This window comes from Rhinopithecus roxellana, chromosome 15 (genome assembly GCF_007565055.1).
Source record: "Rhinopithecus roxellana isolate Shanxi Qingling chromosome 15, ASM756505v1, whole genome shotgun sequence".
Classification (NCBI taxonomy): Eukaryota; Metazoa; Chordata; class Mammalia; order Primates; family Cercopithecidae; genus Rhinopithecus; species Rhinopithecus roxellana.
Genome location: NC_044563.1, coordinates 116,519,335 through 116,540,088, shown reverse-complemented (window position 1 = coordinate 116,540,088; position 20,754 = coordinate 116,519,335). Strand labels below are relative to the sequence as shown.

The 20,754-nt window shown below is 46.2% G+C and overlaps 1 long non-coding RNA gene across 1 annotated transcript; it reads right to left on the bottom strand.

Annotated features, from left to right (window-relative positions):
* Window positions 1-6,346: 6,346 nt before the first annotated feature.
* LOC104681767 lies at window positions 6,347-19,541 on the bottom strand. The gene is made up of 4 exons (XR_750610.2): window positions 19,349-19,541; window positions 15,198-15,342; window positions 13,869-14,067; window positions 6,347-7,176 (listed from the first exon to the last, which is right to left on the bottom strand). It is a non-coding gene; the product is annotated as an uncharacterized LOC104681767 (long non-coding RNA).
* Window positions 19,542-20,754: the final 1,213 nt, after the last annotated feature.

Below are 20,754 nucleotides of genomic sequence, written 5' to 3'. Positions count from 1 at the left end.
TGACCACTCTTGAGGATTTTCACAGCAGTCCAGTATGAAAGGTGGAGCTATCCTATCTGAGAGGTGTGCTTCAGGGATGAGAGTTTCTGAATCTCTGATTTCTGGGGAAGGCCCGTAGGTCTTGTTTTCCCCTTCCAAAGTGCTGGGAATTAGGACAGTTTATAGTAACCAACAGTGCTTTCTGATCCAACCAAGTGGGGTTGGGGGCTGAAGCAAAGCCTGCCTTTAGGGACATCCCCTCACCCTGGCATGTAAGGCAGGAAAAAGTAATCCACATTTTTGAGCAGCTTGTGTATGGGCCCTGTGCTAAGCATGTTATTTGTAAACCTGGTCCCAATTCAGTCCTCACATCTGCCTTGAAACATGATGTTATTCCTCTAATTTCAGACGAGGAACTTCAGGCACAGAGAGGTTAAATGACTCATCCATGGTCCACTGATAGAAAGTGATGGAGTTTGAGATTGAAACCCAGACCTGTTGGAGTCCAAAACTTAGCCTCTTCCCACCTCCCCATTATCTCACCCCTCAGTGGAATACACTGTGCTAGCTGCGCTTCCGTCTGTCACAAATGGCAGAAGCATAATTAGAATAGGATTAGGCCACAAAGGACATTTAATGGAGGTTACTGTGTGAGCACACAGAGCAACTGAACCTTGGGGAGGGTGGAAGAGCAGTTAAGCTTCGGAATGCAGAAAGCCACATACATGAGACTGCCATTAGGACATTCTCTGTAGCTCCTGCCTCTGTTTCTCTCTGCATATTGGTGGAATTCTTCTCTCACGCTGAAGATTGACATTATCCACATAACAGAAAGGATGGCCACTGACCACTCCCAGGATTTCTTAGAGCTGTAGACACTGGGTATGTGGTTTTGGAGAGAGTATGTAGAAAGAAGCCGAGATGGAATCACTCAGTCCTGAGTTTAAAAATCCCAAGAGAGGAAGAGATTTATTGGGTCAACTTGGGCCAAGTGTCACTAGTGAACAATTAACCATGCCTTAAGGTGGGGTGGGGTCGGGTCATACAGATGGAATGGGGAGAGAGAGAAGATGGAATGGGGAGAGAGAGAAGGAAGGTCTGTGCTGGCCAGCAAGCTGGAATGGCCATTGCATCTCTCAGGTGGGGGCCATTTCTACAGCTGTGGGAGCTGTAGAAATCACATTTACAGCAAAGCAGGTGGCCGATTTCCACATCCAGCCTAAATGAAGTTCAACCACACCCTGGGCTGAGTGGGAAGGCTGCCCTTCCTACATGTATATTAGGCTAGCTTCTCTAGAAGATAAAGCCTGGGGCAAAAATTAAAACTGAGCTGTTTCATTTGGAAGATGCAAATTCATGTCAGCAAAGGTGAGACACAAGGAAGTAAGGCAAAGAAGGATGTGAAGCCACATTAAGTGGTGTGTTTCCTTGATGGCTATTATGTCAGAAACAGCCATGGAGACACCCAGAAGGTCACTGCACAAGAGCGCTCAGCATGACACGTGGGACTTGGGTGGATGAGCTGCAAGGACAGACTATCATGAAGCAGTCCATGGAGAGAGGAAGAAGGAATGTATGTGTCCTGCTCCCTCTCAACTCCTATTTTCCACTGGTCAAAGTTTTCCTCGTGGGAGTTAACTCTTCTGCACTTCAGGATTGTATCACCCAGTCCTGATGGCAGCCTCTCAGGAGACCAGTTCCCACCCCATGCTGGAGAGTGTTTTCATCCAAGTCTGGAAGAGGTAAGAGGAGCCAGAAACTATAGGCATGGGGCTAGGAAGGGCCCATACTCCAGGACTTGTAGCCAGTCTGCCCCAAATGGCAGAAATGCCTGAGCTCAAGTCAGGCAGGGCAGCAACCTAGGCAGGGTGAGTGGCAGAATGTTCTGGAAGCAGGTGGCACCAAGAGCCTTTGAGAAGGCTCATCAGATTTTGTTTGATGCACTGTGTGACCTTAGACAAGTCACTGAATCTCTCTGAGCCTCAGTGTCCTCAACTGTGAAATGGGGCTGATCGTACCTATCTATCTCCCAGATCAGAAATAGTATTGGTCCCAGTTGAGTGTTGTGCCTGGCACCTAGCACGCACTCAATACAGAGGAGCCGTATTTGTAGAGTTCGGAGTTCTGACTCAGTTCTGGTGGCGTTAGCATAGCTGGATTTCCTGAGGAAAGGCCATTCAGTTTTGGTCAGGTAGAGCTCTTGAGCTAGAATGTGGGGTGCCTTGGGAGCTCTGAAAGGAAGGAGAAAAGGAAGAGAAAATGCCACCCAGAAAGGAACTTCACAGTATCTGTCCATTGCTTTGCCCTCACCCAAAACTGGCTATATAATTTGAGGAGCTCACTGATAAATGGACGTGTGGAGCCCCTTGTTCAAAAATCATTAAGAATTCGAAGATGGTGCCAGTAGAGTATTGAACCAAGCACAGAGCATGAGGCCCTGTGTGATTGCAGAAGTCACACACCCATAATGCCTGCCCTCCACTTACATGTTGCCAGAGTGCAGTATGTGGCGCTAGAGCTTGGCAATGTCCTGTTCTCCCCAGCAACCTCTCTCCCTACCTGTACCAGGCTTGATGGGGTCTTGGAAACGTCCAAGGAGGGAAAGGGATGTTGGAGCTGATTGAAAATACCTCTACCTGAGCTCCAAGTGGTGTCATGAACAAGTACATACATAATATAGCAGTTAAGTGCAAATTTGGAATGTGTATGTATGTATAAAGTTACTGTTGCATGGTTCTAGTAGTTACAGGAGTGTTGCCATGGTGATTGGCAGGGCCAGCTGTTGTTTCATTTCCCCCAAAGAAGTGTGTGGTAGTAATAGACCCCTGGAGAGTCCTCCTGGGACAAGGAATGATGTTAAAAAAAATCTACCAATTAATGAACAGGTAGTATAAACTGACTTCATCCTAATTTGTTGTAATTAACAGGATTTCACAGGCTTTTGATGAGAAGTGGCTAATTTGGTATAGAAATGTGGAGGGTGGACTACTTTTGGAGCCTGGATTTGAATCTGCACTGTGTCACTATACGGCTGCATCACTTAATTCCTCTGAGCCTGTCTCCTTATTTAGAAAATGGGGATCATTACACCAAAGTTGGAGGAGCATTCGAAAGAAAGGATATGAAATGCTTAGCTCAGTTTCTGGGGCATTGAAGATGGATACTACATGGTTGCTATGATGCTGAGATATTAATGAAATCATCATCATTATAATCATCATAAAGCTTCCATTTATTGAAAGTTTCCACCTATATGTCCCTATACACATATATATGTCCCTATGTATGTGTACATTATCTCATTTAATCTTTATAACAACCCTATCAGTGAGTCCATTGTTATCCTCATGTTATAGATCAGGACACAGAGGTTAAGAGATTTGCCTGAGGTCACACAGCTAGTAAATGACAATGTCAGGATTCAAATTCAGGCAGTCTAACTCCAGAGCCCTGGCTTTTAACCCTTATACACAGTGCCCCTGGGATGGGGATTAATAAAGACATGAAGCCTAAGAGATATGCATTTCTGGCTTTCAATTGACTCTGAAAGATTGGTCCTTGATGAAATGGAAACTTTGCTTCCTTTTGTATCAAGGCCAGTGGTAGGGTGGGATGAAGGAGGGAGATTGTTGTAATAAGCACGTGCTGATGGGGGCTGCTCTGTGGACCGGCCTTGCTCTGTCTCAGGGGTTCAGCCTTCTCTTCCTGAGGCTGTCCTGCTGATTCCTCTGGAGTTGCAGCAACTCCTACCCCTGGCCTGATCCATGGGTCAGAATCAGGGTCAGGATGAGTCAAGGCTGAATCATTGACTACTCACTCTAATGGCCCTTCCTCCTCAGGGCTCTGTTGATGCTGACCTTTGTCCTCTTCCAAACTAAAGAAAAACAAATAAGCATACAAGCACAAAACCAGCCCATTGCTAATCCTGTTTGGTTATTTAAGTGTGGCAGGTACCTTCTCTCCTCAGGGCCTTTGCACATGTTTCTACTCTCTCCTCCCGGGCTTCTCTTTGCAGTTCTCATTCTCAGCCCCATTTACTGTTGGACGAGTTCCTAATCACCCTTCATATCTACATGTAAATGTTACTTCTTCAGGGAAGCCTTCCCTGATTATCTTCCACTCCAGACTCTGAGTTCCCCTTCATGTACTCCTACAGTCACCTGTCTGCCTTTTGTATCACTTAATCAGAATTTTAATTAAATGATTATGAGTGTAATGATTTAAGATTTGTCTCTCTCAATAAATGTTTTATTCACTATTGAATCCCCAAATGCCTATAACAATGGCTGACTCTGAATTTGTTAAATAAATGAACTAGCAAGTAAAACCTCCAAAATCTCACCATCTACCCTGGGGGAAAAGCTTATGCTTTGCAAGGTGAGCCCTTCATAACTTTCCTAGCTACCTTAATATTGTGATCCTACTAAGTGTTCAGGAGAAAGTAAACAAAACAAAATTATTACATAACTCGGTAGTTTGAGAAGGAAGAACAGAAAGTAAAATTATTAAGCATCTACTACATATCTGGGCTTGTGTTTCTCATTGTGTCCTCAAATACCCTGCAATATAGAAGAAATTATTTGCATATGACAAATGAGGGAACAAAAAAGAAAAAGGACAGAGCATTAGGACACATCAGTCCCTTACTCTGGAATTCAGTGTCCTCTTCTGTAAAATGGGGTTGGGGATGAGTGAACGAGGCAACCCTTAAGGTCTGTGCCAACTCACTTTCCTTTGGAGGTTTCGTCCCCTATTGTTTATTTGTATGTGTGTGTGTGTGCGCGCGTGCATGTGCACATTCAAGTGCACAAAATCATCTTGGACAGGAACTATGTCATTAGCATGAATGTTTGGGCCTCAAACCCTCAAAGGAGGCACCTTGGATAATTACATTATGGAGTTTGAGCAGGGGTGTGTGTGTCCTGTGCACCCTGGGAAGGCTGGAATGTCTTGCTCAGCTTTTACTCTATTCCATAGAAAGGATTATAAAGGGATTAGATGCAAATGCACTTAAGATTTGGCTGATTTGGGCTTGTATTCCCGCACTGATGGTTGGGATATTTATTCAACCTGATATTGCAAGATGCTTTTCCTAGGTGGGAGCAGGCACTGCGATAAATGATAATGCAATCAGTAGCAGCAGGCAAGATGAGAAGATAATCATTTGCCCCACCTTCCTTTTGCTAGTTCTTTAGATTTCATCAATGTTTTCCCCCTTAAGCCTTAGAATCACTGCCCCTAAAACTCTAAGGAGAAAATGAAATTTTATTCTAATGCTCTGGGCAGTTGAGCCCCTGACATTTGCTAGAATTCCTTTAATCTTGCCCAAAACATTCAACTGGAAAGAAATGGGAAAAAAATGTTATGAGCTGGGTTTAGCAGGCAGGGACCCACCTTCAAGAATGCGTCTGACGTCTTTTCTCATTCCTGGGGTCATTCTTTTACTGGGCATTAGCATTTTCCAGGAGGATCTATCAAATGTTTCAGTTCTTTGACTTTTGCAGGTGCAAACAGACTGTTAGGTGAGACTGGAAAACTAGAAGCTATTATGCAAGTTGGAGAAATACCAGAAGAACCTTTTAAATGGAAAACAGGGATCAAGAGAGGTAATGCAAAGGAGAATGTGGGAGAAACAAACACAGGAGTGGTTGTGGATCTGTGAGGGGATGAGGGAAACCATCTTAGGAGATACAGTAACAAATCTATAGCTCTCTGTTCTAAGCACATTATATGTGTGAACTCATTAACCCTCACAGTTACACTATGAGTTTGGTACTATTTTTATGTCTATTTTAAACATGAGGAAGCTGGGGTACAGAGAGGCTGTAGATGCTGTCCTAAAGCCTACATGAGAGTCAGTGCTCCGTACTGATTTGTTGTCTCCTTCTTTGATAACAGCAGTAATCATTACAACCATGACAGCATTAATCACAGTGGCTACAATTCACTGTTTACCATTAGCCAGGCTCTGTGCTGAGCCCTTATGTCAGGCAATCCTAGCAGATGCCTCACAGGGTGTAAATATTTTTATTCCAAATTGTACAGGTGAGGAAACAGGTGAGAGGAGGTTAATTAGGTTGGCAGAGATGGCACAACAGAGCTAGTGCTTAACCCAGGACTGCCCCAGTCCGAAGTCCATTGGTCATGGTGCCCTGTGTATTGTGGCAGGGCCAGCACTTTTTGGGCAACAGCTTACCCAGCCCAGGGCTGATCATTTTGTATTTTTCATCTAGGGACACTGAAAAGTGGTCAGCTCTTCTCTTCTTGCTTCTCATGGCTGGGTCTCTTGAGTTATCCTTGGCAGCTGTGTAATAGGCACACAGACCAATGAACACAGAAGAATAGAGGCAAGGAAGGGGAGGACTTCGAGTTATGAGGTTTTCACTTTTATTTATAAACTCAAAAAGGGCTGGAATTACATGATATTTATTTGCACACAGCTTTGTGATGTACAATGTGTGTTTGCATGCTCTATCTTTTTAATCCCCATGTAAGGCAGTGAGATAGACTTGATTTATTAGTCTTGGTTTTAGGCTGAGGAACAGGAGGTTCAAGTGACTCATCAGGATCACACAGCCAGAAAGTAGCAAAGTCTGTTCCTGACTCCAAGTCAGTAGGTTTTCGTCAGTCTGTGGTTGTCGTTGGAGAGAACAGTCAGGAGACTCATGGACTAACACAAAAGGAATGAATGGGAGAGCAGGCAAAGGTTTGAACCTGCCTTGTTATCCCACAGGACAGGTAGCCCCACTGGCACCATGGCTCTGGCAGGTAGACAAACCCCAGGATGCTTAAACTGGGATCCAGGGAGGCTTATGTGAAATGTCCAAAATAGACCAGTTTATGGAGACAGAGAGTAGATCAGTGGTTGCCTAATGTTGGAGAGGGGTGGGAAGGGGAAAGGGAGTGACTGCTAATGAATACAGAGTTTTCTGGAGTGAGAGGTGATTAACTCTTCTAAGACTGATCATGATGGTGGTCGCACAGTTCTGTAAATATGCAAAAAAACCCATCAAAATTGTAGCAGGGAGGGCTAGTGCGTGAGGAACTCCAGGTTGGGAAGCAGGAGCTATTTCCTACAGGCTTTCTGGTCCATAAAGCCTCTGGAAGCAGACGCTGTTTACTTCTCACCGAGCAGTAATTGTTGTTTCTCTGCCAGTCTCCATAGCCCTTCTTTCTGTTCTGGCCTGGCAGGTGGTGCTGTAGGGAGAAGCCAGAATAAGAGAACCTCTCATTGCCCAGGCCTGGGTTCCTGGTGGTGACTCCCTTGGGCTTGCACCACTGATGGAACCCTGCCAAGCTCTGCAGCCTCCCCCCAGCCCCAGGCCCTATGATCCAGCATGGCCACCAGCCTTTCCCTTCTGACCCAGGATACATCAAGCCCAGCCTGAAGAGCAAACGCTTGTGCAAAGACTGCTTGCCAAATAAGAATGGACATAGCCAGTAACAACACATTCTGGGGGCTGTGGCCAGAATTCTGCACATTGCCCTCTGGGTCCCCGCCTAATGCCTTTTTTACCCCAGCCCAGTCTTTGACATTGCTTTGCATGGACAGGTTCCAAAGGAAATAGATAAACTCTCTGTTTCCCTTCCCATGAGGAAACCACTTCATTCCCTGGAGAGCTGTCTACCTAGGAGGCTCTGTTGGGACCCTGAGGGGTGGAAAGAGGGGAGTGTCTGAGCAACTCTGAGAGCTGGGGGCTGCAGGGAGGATGGCAGTTTGTCTTCAGGGAAAACAGCTTTGCATGGGCTGTAAAGTGAAACTTACAGCTGGCAGCTTGCTTTCATGGGAAGATTCTGGGTACAGAGGCTGGGGCTTAATTAGAGACAGAGACTAAAACTGGCCCCCAGGAGAGGAGACTGAGCAAGGTGGGCCGTAATGGTAAATGCCTCTGAGGTGCCAACTGCCAATGGCCCATATGTCTGGGGAGAACCAGAGAGGGAGGCTACATGGTGGGGAGGGAGGCAGGGAAAAAATTAAAAAGGAAGGGTCCCATCCCCTGCTGATAGGCTAAAACCACAAGGTAACTGTTCTGTATTCACATTTTATTTTAGGATCTTAGAATGAAAACTCAATTAACTAGAATGGGGCAAAATGACAAATTTGAATTGTTGAATAACTCAGGACCAGGTGGAAGCCACTTTTCTGTTTCAATCTTTGCCAGGAAAAAAGAAAATGTTTGAAAATACCTTGGTCTCCTTCTCCTTGTCAGTGCTGGAGAGGGTTTCCCAGCAGTGTGTCTTCATACTGACATGCCACACAGCCCTTCACAGGCATGCCACCAGCCTGAGCAGATCAGCACATGCTATTGCATTTTGCAATAATTGAATACTTGTGCTGTGACGCTGGCTTGGATGATGCTGCAAAGAGAGGGATCCAACCTGTAAAGAAGTAAAATAGTGAATCCCTTTGATTTTCTTGAGATATGTGAGAACTTTGCTTTGGAAATATGCAGGGGAGCCCAAGAAGGACGATACGTAACTCTACCTGCACAGAGACCCAGGCTGGGGTGGGGGCAGTGTGGAGGGCTGACTAGAACCTTGTGATTTCTGCAGATGCATTTCTAGACCATGCATGACAAGTGTGATGACCTGGCATTTTTATAGAAAGGGTGAGACTTGCTTCTGCTGCAGCAATGATGATGTTATTCTTACTGACTTGTTTGGTGGTGTTTCACGTTTCTTTATCTCTTCCAGTGTGTCATCCACAGTTTTTGCATTCAAAGGGGTGTTATTCTCAAGCAGAAAAAGTTGAGACCCACAGGTGTTGAAAAGCAGGTAGAATGTGGAATGACCCCAATCTTTGCAGTGGCCATTTGCATGGAAATCTGTAGAGTAGCGCTACTTTGGGAAGCCCTGCTGGTTACACAGTCAGATCCCAGGGTGATGGCACCCTGGTGTGGCTGCCACACTCCTTCCATTGTGCGTCAGCAGCAGGGCATTTCCGTGGAGGGGACAGGGTGGTGTCCTGGGCCACGGTGTGGCCTAAGGGGATCTAGTGGTGTAGACAGTCATGGGCCCTGTCGCCATGAAGCACAGGGATGCTTGGCACACTATGTAAATCTCTCCCTTTCGATGCTCCCATTAATTTTGTTTCTTTTGTGGACCAACTATTATGGGTTGACTTGGGTCCTCCAAAAAGCTATGTTGAAGTCCTAACCCCTAATTCCTCAGAATGTGACCTTATTTGGAAATAAAGTCATCACAGGTGTAATTAGTTAAAATGAGGTCATTTGAGTGGAGTAAGCCCTTAATCTAATATGACTGGTGTCTTTATAAGAAAAGGATAGAGACACACATGGGATGGGCAACTCTGTGCAATGAAGAGGCAGAGACTGGAGTGATGCAGCTGTACACAAAGGATGCCAAGGCTTGACAGCCACTACCAGAAGCTAGGAAGACGCAATGAAGAATTCTACCCCGAGCTCCAGAGGGAGCACGGGCCTGCTCACACCTAGATTCTGGACTTCTAGCCTCCAGAAATGTGAAACGATAAATGTCTGTTCCTTTAAACCATCCAGTTTGTGGCAGCCCTAGGAGACTAATATCCCAGTCTCTACCCTGCCCCACCATTTCAGCCTGATCCATATATTTTCTTTTAAAATGCTAAGATTTGCACTAAAGTTAGCATCTAGGCCTGCAGGCTGGGGGTTATTCTGCCTCCTCATGATGATTTTGCATGGCTCTGCTCCAGTGTGCATTGTGTTTGTCTTGGAGGGTGCCTCTAGCAGGAAAATCTTAATGTTCTCATTTTCAAGCTTGGAGGGAGACCGTTGTTCTCAGTACTAAAACAACAATTCTGTTTACCCAGGGTTTAAGTAACATTTTCTCACCAGATCCTCTCAACACACATTCTGCAGCTCTTTAACATTGCGGTTTTTCTGACCTTATTTTTACAGACATTTTAGGTGAAAATATTTATCAACTCCCCAACCCAATTCTCCCCGTTAGGCCACAGGATTCTCCACACAGCCTGGAAGCTGCTGGAATGACCAGAGTACACTTTCTCCACATCTCAGAGAGACCAACTCACTAACTGTTTTTATTACTGACATTTTATTTGAAGGTACGTTTGACATTTAACCTTAGGAGATGGTCCCTAAATCTATTATGCATTTACTGCCTCAATGGGACTCACAAAGGAGAGAAATCTGGGTGGCAGGCCAGGCTCTGGGAGAAACTTCTAACGCCAGGCCAGCCCCCAACATTGATTCACTTCATGTTCTCTGGAAGTCTCCTGCCCACAGCAGCTGCTCCTTCAAAGAGGGAAACGCTTTGGACTCATGAGTTGAACCAGAAGGGTTGGCTGCAGCCCAGGCAGGCCCAGGCTGTGCTCTGGGCTGAAGTGGGGGCCTGAGGAGGAGCTTTGGGGGCCTCTGAGCTGTTCAGTTCTACTCATCCACACTTCATTTTAAAATGGTGCAAGGTGACTGGCAGTTTAGAAATCTAGGTTATCAAGCCAGCTGAATGTATGACTTTGTAAAGTAAGAAGTTAAGAGCATGACCTTTGGGGTTTGGCTACCAGCTCTGAACATGACTAGCCATGTGAATCTGGGCAAATTATATAACCTGTATAAGCTTCAGTCTCCTCATCTGTAGAATGGATGGAGTGGTAGAGGGAGCTATTCTTAACCTCACACAGCCAGTATGGAGAATAAAAATTGTCGTATTTATAAAGCACATAGCACAATGTCCGGTACACAGGAGTAAATGAAAGCAGGCAATATTTTTCTGGGCAACTCACTGTGTATCTCTGGACCTCTCTTTTTCCATCTATAAAATGGGAGCTCACAGCACTTACAGCTCAAATATTATATTCTATGAGGGAACTTGCAGCCTCTCTGTCCTCTACATCAACCATGTATTGTCTCTGCTTCTTTTACTTTTCCGTCATTTTATTTTTAATTGTATTTTTTCCTAATCATGAACACAATTTTTTAAGCAGAAACATAGAAAAAGAAATTTAAAAGTCTACAATTTCAGAACCCAGAGAACATTTTCCAGTATCACTTTCCGGTTTCTACATATCCTTTTTTCACTTTGTAATTTCATGTGAACATCTTCCCAGATGCTAATTGCTCTTCGGCAGCATCTTAAATAGTTTGATAACCCAGAGTACAAAGGCCTTGAAAATTATCTGACAAAATGTATATTATGAATACTAGAATAGTTTCCAGTTTCTCCCTGATACAAATGATACTGTAAGGAGGTTACTGTGATTCAGGAAGTGATGCTGGAGGCTTGCGCCAGGTAGAAGCAGGGGAATGGTGGGAAGTGGTAGGACTGTGGTTGCTTTGAAGGTAGAGCTGGGAGGATTTGTTGGTTGATGGGATGAGGCATGTGAGTGACAGAAAGGAATCAAGGTTGACTCCAAGGGTTTAAGCCTGAGCAACTAGAAGAATGGGCTTGCCATTGACTGAGACCGGAAAGGCTGCACGTGCAGCAGGTTTGGGAGAGAATAGCAGGAATTTGGTTTTAAAGTGTTACTGTGGAGAGGTCTTTATATGTGCAAGTGGAGATGTCAAATAGGCAGGTGGAGATATGAGCGTGGAATTCAGGAAGATGTCCTGGCTGGAGATATAAATTAGGATGTCATCAATGTATAGAGATGGACTTAAAGACTTGAGATCAAATGAGATCTCTAAGGGACTCCAAGAGCTGCAGAACTCAGAACAGCTTCTACCACATCATGGGGATATTTTGTCTTTCTGCTGCAAGTACATGATGACCTAGGCCCCTTTTTTCTTAAGCTAGTGGTGTGGTATTCAAGTTTAAGCCCCACTATACCAAATGAACTGCCGCCTTTCCTAACCACTCCCACCCCCAAAGTCCAGAACCGCCACCCTCACTAACAACACCTTGGGCAGAAAATCACAGAAGCCTTTCTCAGCTGAGGATAAAAGAGGCTTAAGTTGTGAACACTTTTAAGACTGATTTATTTACAGCCTATTGGATTGTGCTAATTTGTGCACCTTACTTAATTCTTCACCACAACTCATTTCTTTGTTACAAGCAGAATGAGCCACCTCTACTTTCCCTGTTTCGTTTCCCTTTGGCTGATGTTGTGGGACAGGGGCATGAGGGTCCAGGGGAGACAGATGATAGAATGCACTCGCAATTTTGGCTGGCTCTATTTTGGTCCCTCTGACTGTTCAACAACCTCTGCAGAGAGAGAGTAGGAGAAATGAAGACTGCAATAAAGCCAAGGGGCTCCCTGCTGGACTGCTGTTTCCATCTAGATGAGGACCTGAGGTTCCAAAGGCTGGGCAACAGACCAAGGTCACTATATACAACATACCCAAGTATTCATGTCAGCAGTGGGGTTTTATGAAATTTCGGTGAACAAACAAGAAAGAGACAATGGTAGATGAAGCTATTAACAGAGTTAAAAAGATGAAATTTCAGCTGGGCATGGTGGCTCACACCTATTATTACAGAATTTTGGGGGGCTGAGGTGGAAGGATCAACTGAGCCCAGGAGTTCATGAACAGATCAGGCAACATAGCAAGAACCTCTCTCTACAAAAAAAGAAAAGAAAAGAAAAGAAAAGAAAAGAAAAGAAAAGAAAAGAAATGGGGTTTTCAGAAGAGAAAGGATATGGATTGGTGAGAAAGTAGCAGAAGGAATCACTGCTAACTCCCTTCTTCTGGCCTGCACAGTCCACTTTCTTGGTTTCTCATGCCTCTTATATGATCACTTTGGAGCCACAGTTTGCAAAAACTCACAGCCACCCTACTGAAAGCCTGGAGGTTCTGCATGTGAGCATGCCCTGGCATGGTGTTCCTCCTTTGTGGGGTTTATCTCTCTAAGTCTTTCTGGCTCTGATTCTGAACTCGCACACATCCTTGAGTGGAATCACTAAACCTCTAGAGTTTCAATTTCTTCAGCTTTTAAATGAGGATGATGATACCTCCTTGCAGAACTTTTGAGAGGATTAAGTAAAACTGCCTACAAATTGCCCATCTGTACCTGGCACTTAGTTCAGTATCATGCACCCCAGACTGACACCTGTCCTGCCTGTCAGGAAGTGGCCAAATTATTTTTAGCCCTGCAAGGAGGAGGTGGTTGAGCACCAAAGGTTCAAGAGTCATTCCAGAATTTCAGGATAATCCCCCAGAGGTAGGCTAGGCTCTTGGCCAGGCTTATCCAGATATTGCACCAGGCACCAGTGATACACCAAACAGCCAGAGGAGGCTCCTAAAGGAGTGGTTCTCAGTCAGCGTTCTGTGGTTCCCACCCTGGTGTCCCCTAAGACCCTTTGTAGGTAAGAAAGACCATTAGGATCAATGGGTGAAAATAATCTTGTTATAGCTGAGGATAGCTACTGATAGAGACATGTCTGCAATACTGAACATGGACTGAGCCATAGCACTGGGGAACAACTTTGCATTATGATGGAGGTGTAGAATCGTGTCCAGCCTGTGCCATAGAAAGATAATATGTTTGCTAGGAGCAATAGAACTGTGCTTTGTCAAAATACAAGAGGGCATAGCTGGGGCAGTAAACAATTCCTCTCAAGCATCAGCACAGAGCTGAAGAGGGACAAAGAAGTAGGGTGAATAGAGTGGGCTATTGACTTCTTCCTTCTGGACTTCAATTTCTTCATTTGGGCATGGAAAGATTAATGGGGGTTCTACTTTCCTGGGTAACAGACTCCTAGGGGAATCTCATCAAAACTACATTCATTCAGTCATTCAACCATCCATTTATTCAACACACATTTTGTTATGCATCTATGATGTTCCAGACCCATGCTAAATGTTGAGATTCACAGGGAGTAAAGGGGAAACAGCCTACCCTTACCTTGGCTCAATCGACTTCGATTCTGTTATTTAACATTCAGCCCAGGAAGCTCTCCTGACCCACCCCATCTCTGTGGTTAGATCAAGTACCTCTATCCCATGCTGAGTGCAGCTGCACACCTGCCATCTGTCTGTGCACAGACTGGACATTACTCCACCTCCAACCAGATGTAGAGTTGTTCTCCACACTGCGCTGCAGTCCGTGGTCTGCTTTACAGCTTTGCTGTGTCAGTAGACGTCCTCAGTTAGAACAAAACACCCTGCCTTTTGTTGAACTTTTCCTTCACAGCTGTAAATAATCATGTAATTAGTTCATTCACTTGATCATTCAGCAAACATTTATTAGTTGTTTAACGTTCTTCTCATCTGATAAATGAAAGCAGAGATCACATCTGACTTATTCACTCCTGTGTTCCTGGCATGACGCGTAAGAGCTAACAGAGTATAATGATAATAATTGCCCTGGACAGGGTGTTTGCGCCCCTACTCAAAATTCCTATGCTGAAATCTTAACCCTCAATGTGATGGGATTAGGAGGTGGGGCCTTTGAGAAGTAATTAGATCATGAGGGTGGAGCCCTCATGAATGGGATTCACATCCTTATAAAAGGGACCCCATAGAGCTCCCTCACCTTTTCCGCTGTGTGAGGAAATGAAAACAGAGATGAGAGTCTGCCACTCAGAAGAGGGCCCTTGCCAGAACCTGGCCATGCTGGCACTCTGATCTGAGACTTCCAGCTTCTAGAACTGTGAAAATAAATATCTGTTGTTTATAAGCCACCCAGTCTATGGTACTTTGTTATAATAGCCTGAAGTAAGCAATATTAACAACAATAAGAAGAAGAACAACCACTCAACTTTATTAATTCATTCCCCAAATCTTCATGGAACACCTGCCTTCTGCCACCACATACGAACTGGGTCTCTCGGGGCAGGCTTCCCAGGTGCCTGGATAAAATGATGAACGAGGCAAGTGCACAGTTCTTCCTTCGTGCAGGCTGGGCTCTCGTAAGGTGCTTATTGTGTGTCAGGTGCTGTCCTAACTCTTTATGCCTATTTAATCTTGACATTTCCTTTTAACATGTGTGCTTTCATTATCACTATTTTATGGGTGGAGCAACTGAGGCACAAAGCAGTAAGTCCCTCACTGAAGGCCACAGAGCTGGGAGATGGAAGAGCCAGGGTTTGAACCCTGATGATGTAGCTGTAGCTGCCTCTGCCACCTAACAGTGCGTGCTCTATAACTAGCTGCTGAGTGAATGAAGGAATGAAAAAATACCCCTTTTCCAGGTTTGACACTTGGGAAGTGTGCCCCTGCCTTAGCTTGAGATTCAGCCCAACACGTCCATGCACCATGTTACCCCTCCCATCTCATTTAAGCAGACCCTCCAGGCTGAGGCTGGCTGGCTGGAGTACTGACCTGGAGGAGAATGTCCTTTAGCAAAGAGCTCCATGGAGAAAGTGAGGCAAACTGTGTGATCACCAGAGTAGTGTTGATTCCCCAAACACCAACTGGGCCTCTCAGGGAGATCTTGGGCCTTCTCTGGGAATGCTGAGGCTGGAATCTGTGAAGCACTTTTGAGAATTCAGCTGCAGCATGAACCTGCTAATTAGGGTTGTGTTTATTTTGTACTACATAAAGCAGATTAGATTAACCGAGCAAGACAGAAGCATTTTGAGGGATAACTCTTTCTCTCTGGCCCAGGCTTTCTTTAACTTTACTGTTAGGGCCTGAGGGCACTGAGGTCCTTTCTTTGCTGGACCAAAGGAGACAGAGGGTTTCCTGGCAGGGCGCCCAGAGCTCAACTCTCCTCCATGCTCAGGCAGCGGCTGACCACAGGGACCACTGGAAGGATATGACTGCCTCTAATCCTCTTATTGCGATGCACTCGTAAACAAACACTCTCGGGCATTTTACCAGACAACAGCCCAGGAGCTGACACCAGCTCATTTTCAGGCACGCACGACCAGCTACAGATGAATTTTAAAATGCTGCTGAAAACTAGAAAAGTATTAAACGACTTGCCAGGGCAGAAGGGAGAAGCCATGGGATGCCCTGCCAACCCCAAGGCAAAATTCTCCCCATAACCTGTGGGGCCCACCTGATTGTCTCTGCCTCCCTATCCCATACCACATTGTATCTGATTGTCTCTGCCTCCTGATCCTGTACCTCACTGTGTATTTCAGCCACGCTGCCTGCTTTCCATTCAGTGACAGCTCCTTTCTGCCCCAGGCTCTATGCAAATGCTGTTCCCCCTTTCCCTCCTTCCTCCTTTCCCATCCTCTAGGGCCTGCTCCCCTACTTTACCCTATCTTTGGAGACCCTAAGCTAAGGCCTCTCGCAGAGGGCATGAGCTCCCCAGGAACAATCAAAAACAGCTCGGATTTCAGGAGGCAGAAACAGGAAGATGTGCTTTGCCAAGCGAGAGCCCTATGGTATGTCTCCAGGTACCTCTGGGTACCAGGTGCTCTGCTGGTCTCAGTCCCAAGCTGGCACTCACAGAAGGCAGGGGCATGGGCCTTGGGAGAGCAGAGGCCACTGCTGGCTGCCATTACCATTTCATTACTCATCTGCTAATTGTGGCAAATGGGGATTTTACAGCTCCCCTGGCCCTCGCTGTGGACTACGGCACTGGTTTGATGGAGAGGGAATGGAAGACCAGCCTTGAAATTTTTTTAAGGCCCATGTGCCTGCCTACCTGGTTCATTTGGACCCTGCAAGTCTGCATTTGGGTCCAACAGCCATTTGGCCAGGAGGCAGGGCGTGGTGATGGGCCTGGGAACCCAAACACTCCAAGCTGAACCCCGCCTCTCTCCATCAGGATAGAAGTCTTCCACTTGGGCCATTCATAGTGGGTAGCCAGTGGTTGCCACTGGGTTTAGAAGAGTGATTGAGTCACGTGCTACTGCTGGGCAGACCCTCTGAGAGGAGGCTGAGGGGGCTGTGAGGAGACACCAGGCTTCCTCTTGGAGACCATGGACCCAGAGGCCAGTTTCCAAGTCCTAGGTAGCTGTGAGCCACAGCAGCAGAGAGCCAAGCTTTGAGGAGCACAGGCTCTAGAATCCACGGCCAAATTGGAGCTGGCTCTCTAAGTGATGGGACATTCAGTTTCTGAGTTATGGGTAAGATGAAATTAGATAATGTATGTAAATGCTCAGCAATAAAGGATCCAGTTATCGGGGAGGGAAAAGAAAATTCTCATGCCCTGTGCAGCGCACAGTTTCATTCTTGACCTATCTTATGTGTTAGTGGGGATATCTGAGGAGCCCCTGATCCTATCTGCAGCTCTGTAATAATAACCAATAATTATATCTGACATTAGTGAGCACTTATTGAAGTCCAAGGGCTTCAGTCTTTTGTGTCTGATCTTCACAACCACCCTACACGTAGGCCCTCTGAGATCCATTTTCCAGATGAGGAAGCAGGAATCAGGGGGAATAAATAACGTGCCAATGGTCACTCCAGCAGAGATGCAAACCCAGGACTGTCCCTCTGCATGGCTTCGGACCAGGGGTCCTCTGGACCCTTCCTTTCTCTTTGGTCACTAGCATTCGATCACTTTTGTGAAGAACTGTAGCCAACTACTCTCTCTCCCACCCTCTTCTCTGAGAGGCAGAATTTGGCAGGGGTTAAAACTGGGGTTTTGGAGTTTAGGCAGATGGGTTTGGATCCAGCTCAGTGGCCTACTAGCTGCATGGCTTGGACAGTCATTTGCCCTTTTGGGGCCACATTTTTATGTTTGTAAAGTGAGGATAAGGCCTGCTACATAGGAAGGTCACAAGACAGTAAATGAGCTCAAAGACCTGCTGGTGCCCGACATACACCAGATCCCACTTGCCTTCCTCAAGGGCAGCTGTGCTACTTGGAAGCCACCACACAGCCTCCCTCTTCTGCAGACAGCAAGAGGGTGGGAGGCAGGCTTGAAATGAAGCCACAGTGCACCCCTCACAAAGGCATTCCCTTCCCTCCACTGTCTCCAAGCCCACCACTGGAGGAGGAGTCCACTGCCTTATTTTTTTATTTTTTTATTTTTTTTGATAGAGAGAGGAGTGGTCCAGGGAGCATCTGCTTCTGTGTTTACAGGAGTGTGGCCTCCAGAGGTTTCTGATTTTTGGCGAGAAACAGCTTAGAGGATGCGGCCCCACATCTTCAAGAGGCTGTCACAGAGTCAGCAGTAAGGGGCTAGCAGCAGCGACCCCACTTCTTCCCTCCTCACCAGCTGGGGGTATCCAGAGTGCCCCTGGCCCCCGCTGGAGCCCATGAGGCCCTCCTTAGCCTCCTCACCACTGGAGTGCCACTGGTGTGTGTCCAGCCTTCAGACAGTCACTCTCACCCCCACTGGCACCTTGTGGCCAGCATCTGAAGTGTTGGACACGCCTTTCTTCACTGTGATACAATTTTTCTGCATAGGAGAAAAATCATGGCACTTCTGAGTGAGGAAGTTGCTGTGTTATTCTGCAGAAGAGAACAAACTCTGTCCAAGCTGTTATTTCACGTCTGTTCTTAAGAACTGTCACTGTAATTCCCCAGTGTCAACAGAATCCTGATGGCATGCCTGCCTGGAGATCAGCATCCTGCACGTATCAGCCCCAACCTACCTCCAGGGTCTTACCTGCAGGTATTATTATTGGGAATAATGATGGCTGTTGATTAAAATAATCATATCATCCACAGTTGAGGACTCACAAGGTGTAAGGCCATCTCCTAAGCACTCGACTCATTATCTCACTGAATTCTCATCGGAGAATGTATCCAGAGGAAGTAGGTGTTAGGTCTCATTTTGCAGTGAGAAATTTGAAACCAGGAGAGGATACCTCACTTGTCCCTGGGCTCCTAGACTTCAAAGCTGAAGCTTGTGCCACTCTGTTGACTATCACTCCAGACCCAAGGCCCCATCTCCTCCACACGAACTCCCTTCTCCAATGAAAACTGCCTACTGCCCAGTCCTCCTGTGTGCCTTCCACATGCCTTCCCCGTGCTTGTCAGGCTGTTCCCTTGACCAGGAAGACCTTGGGGAACAGCAAGGTGAAATGGACGGGGTGCAGGCTCTGGAGTCAGGAAAAGTGCATCCCTCCTGTTCCACTTCCCAGCTCCCAAACTATTTAAGCTTTCTGGGCCTCAGTTTCCTTACCTGGAAAATGGGAAGATGTCATGTCCTCATTGATTTGGTGAGGCAACATACACAAAACATCTGGGTGGTGGCGCTGGCTTACCTGTCTGAAGTTCTGCCTGAAGTTAGAGGCCTCCCTCTAGCACGAGGCCTTCTCTGACTAACTCAGTCTGGTGACATTTCTTCTTCCGAGCGACTCTTCTTCTTTCTCCTCTAGGAAGTCCATGTGCCATAAGGGCAAGGGCCCTCACATTGACTTAATGCCGTCGCTTGCACATTGCAAGAGCTTGATCAAGGTTTGCAAAGCAATTGCTCTTCAGGACTTGTCACCATCTGCACCCCACCTTCTTCTCCAGTATCCTCACTCTCCCCAGTGTCTTCACGCTTCACCTCCCATCGCCCACTCTGAGCCTCCTGTATCTGACTCCTTGTGTCCCCAGACACTGAGGTTCTCTCTTACCTCCTGGCCTCTCTGTGTATAATGTCTTCCTTCACTTCTTTCCCTGGGTAACTTCTGGTCTTCCTTTAAGATTTAGCCCAGGTGTTTTCTCCTCCTCCACGAAGTCTTTCAGATACCCCGGGCTGGTTAGATACTCGTCCTCTCTGTTCCCACAGCCTCTGACTTTTCTCTTAGCACTTGTCAACCTGTATTTGTCCTGTTTGTTCACCTCTCTATCTCCCCTGGGAGGATAGGATCCCCTGAGGGTAGGGACCCTGTTGTTGTCATCTCTGGAGTCCTGGCATTTGACATGGTGGCCATCACAAAGCCAGTATTTTTTGAGTAGATGAATGACAGGAAAATGAGCACCTGGCTGAAAAATTCTGCACATCTGCCACTTGGAGTATCTACCGATTGGGTTATGCAACGTCTGTGTGAGTGATGTCACTTGGCCACCTTTACCTTTGTGTCCAAGAGACTGTGCCGGCTTGTAAGGGAATGGGACACAGTACTACAGAGCTGTGTGTAAATCTGCATGTGCGTTTCGTGCCTCCAGTTCAAACCTTGTTCATTAGCACAGCAATTAACAGCAGAACCTAATGACAGATGGCCCAGCTCTGCACCTGAACCCCTGGCTCCTTGGCAGGCTTGGAGCAGAGCAGGCACGTCTGGCATGGTTGATGTTTTCATTGATCTAGTGAGTTCAGCTCCCAGAGCTGCTGGCTATGGAGACAGTGAGCTGACGTCAGTGCTGGCATTGGTTGGGGGCTGGGCCTAAAAGGGCCAGGCTTGTAACAGACTCTTGGAAAGCTTGTAGAAGTTTGGGGACTTTATTGTGTTTTTTTTTTTTTTTTTTTTAAGATATTAATTTCACATTGGGAAGTCCCAGCACCCCACTCTCAAATTTTCTTAAGCTCTAAGGACTTATCTAGGAGATGGTGTCTCTTTCCTGCTAATTTTTTACAAGTTTCTGGGCTTTCTACAATTGTTATTTAGGATTGTGATATCCAGGCTCTTTGGCTTCAGCTAACGGACACTCACAGCTTAGTGTTTGGAGTGGTATAAGATCAGTGTTGTGTAAACACAATTAAATTTAGCAAGTTTGGAGACGTGGAATGTTTTTCTTCCTGTTAGTCCTGGGTTTGAATTGACTTCCTGGTTATTACCCTGTGAATGACATTCATTTCTCCATGAAAGAAATATCAAATTGGTGTTCAAATAGTTGTCTGGGTCATAAATTCAAGCTAAAGTGCAGCGTCCTAAGCCAGAGTGGATTTCACAGAACTGGAGTTCATTAGAGCTAGAAAGGATCTTTCTGTCCAATCTGTACCATTGACAGATGGGGAAACTGGGACCCAGAGAAGTGCATTGATTTGCCCAAGGACACACAGCAAGCAGGTGGCAGAGCTGAAGTCACGCATTGGTCT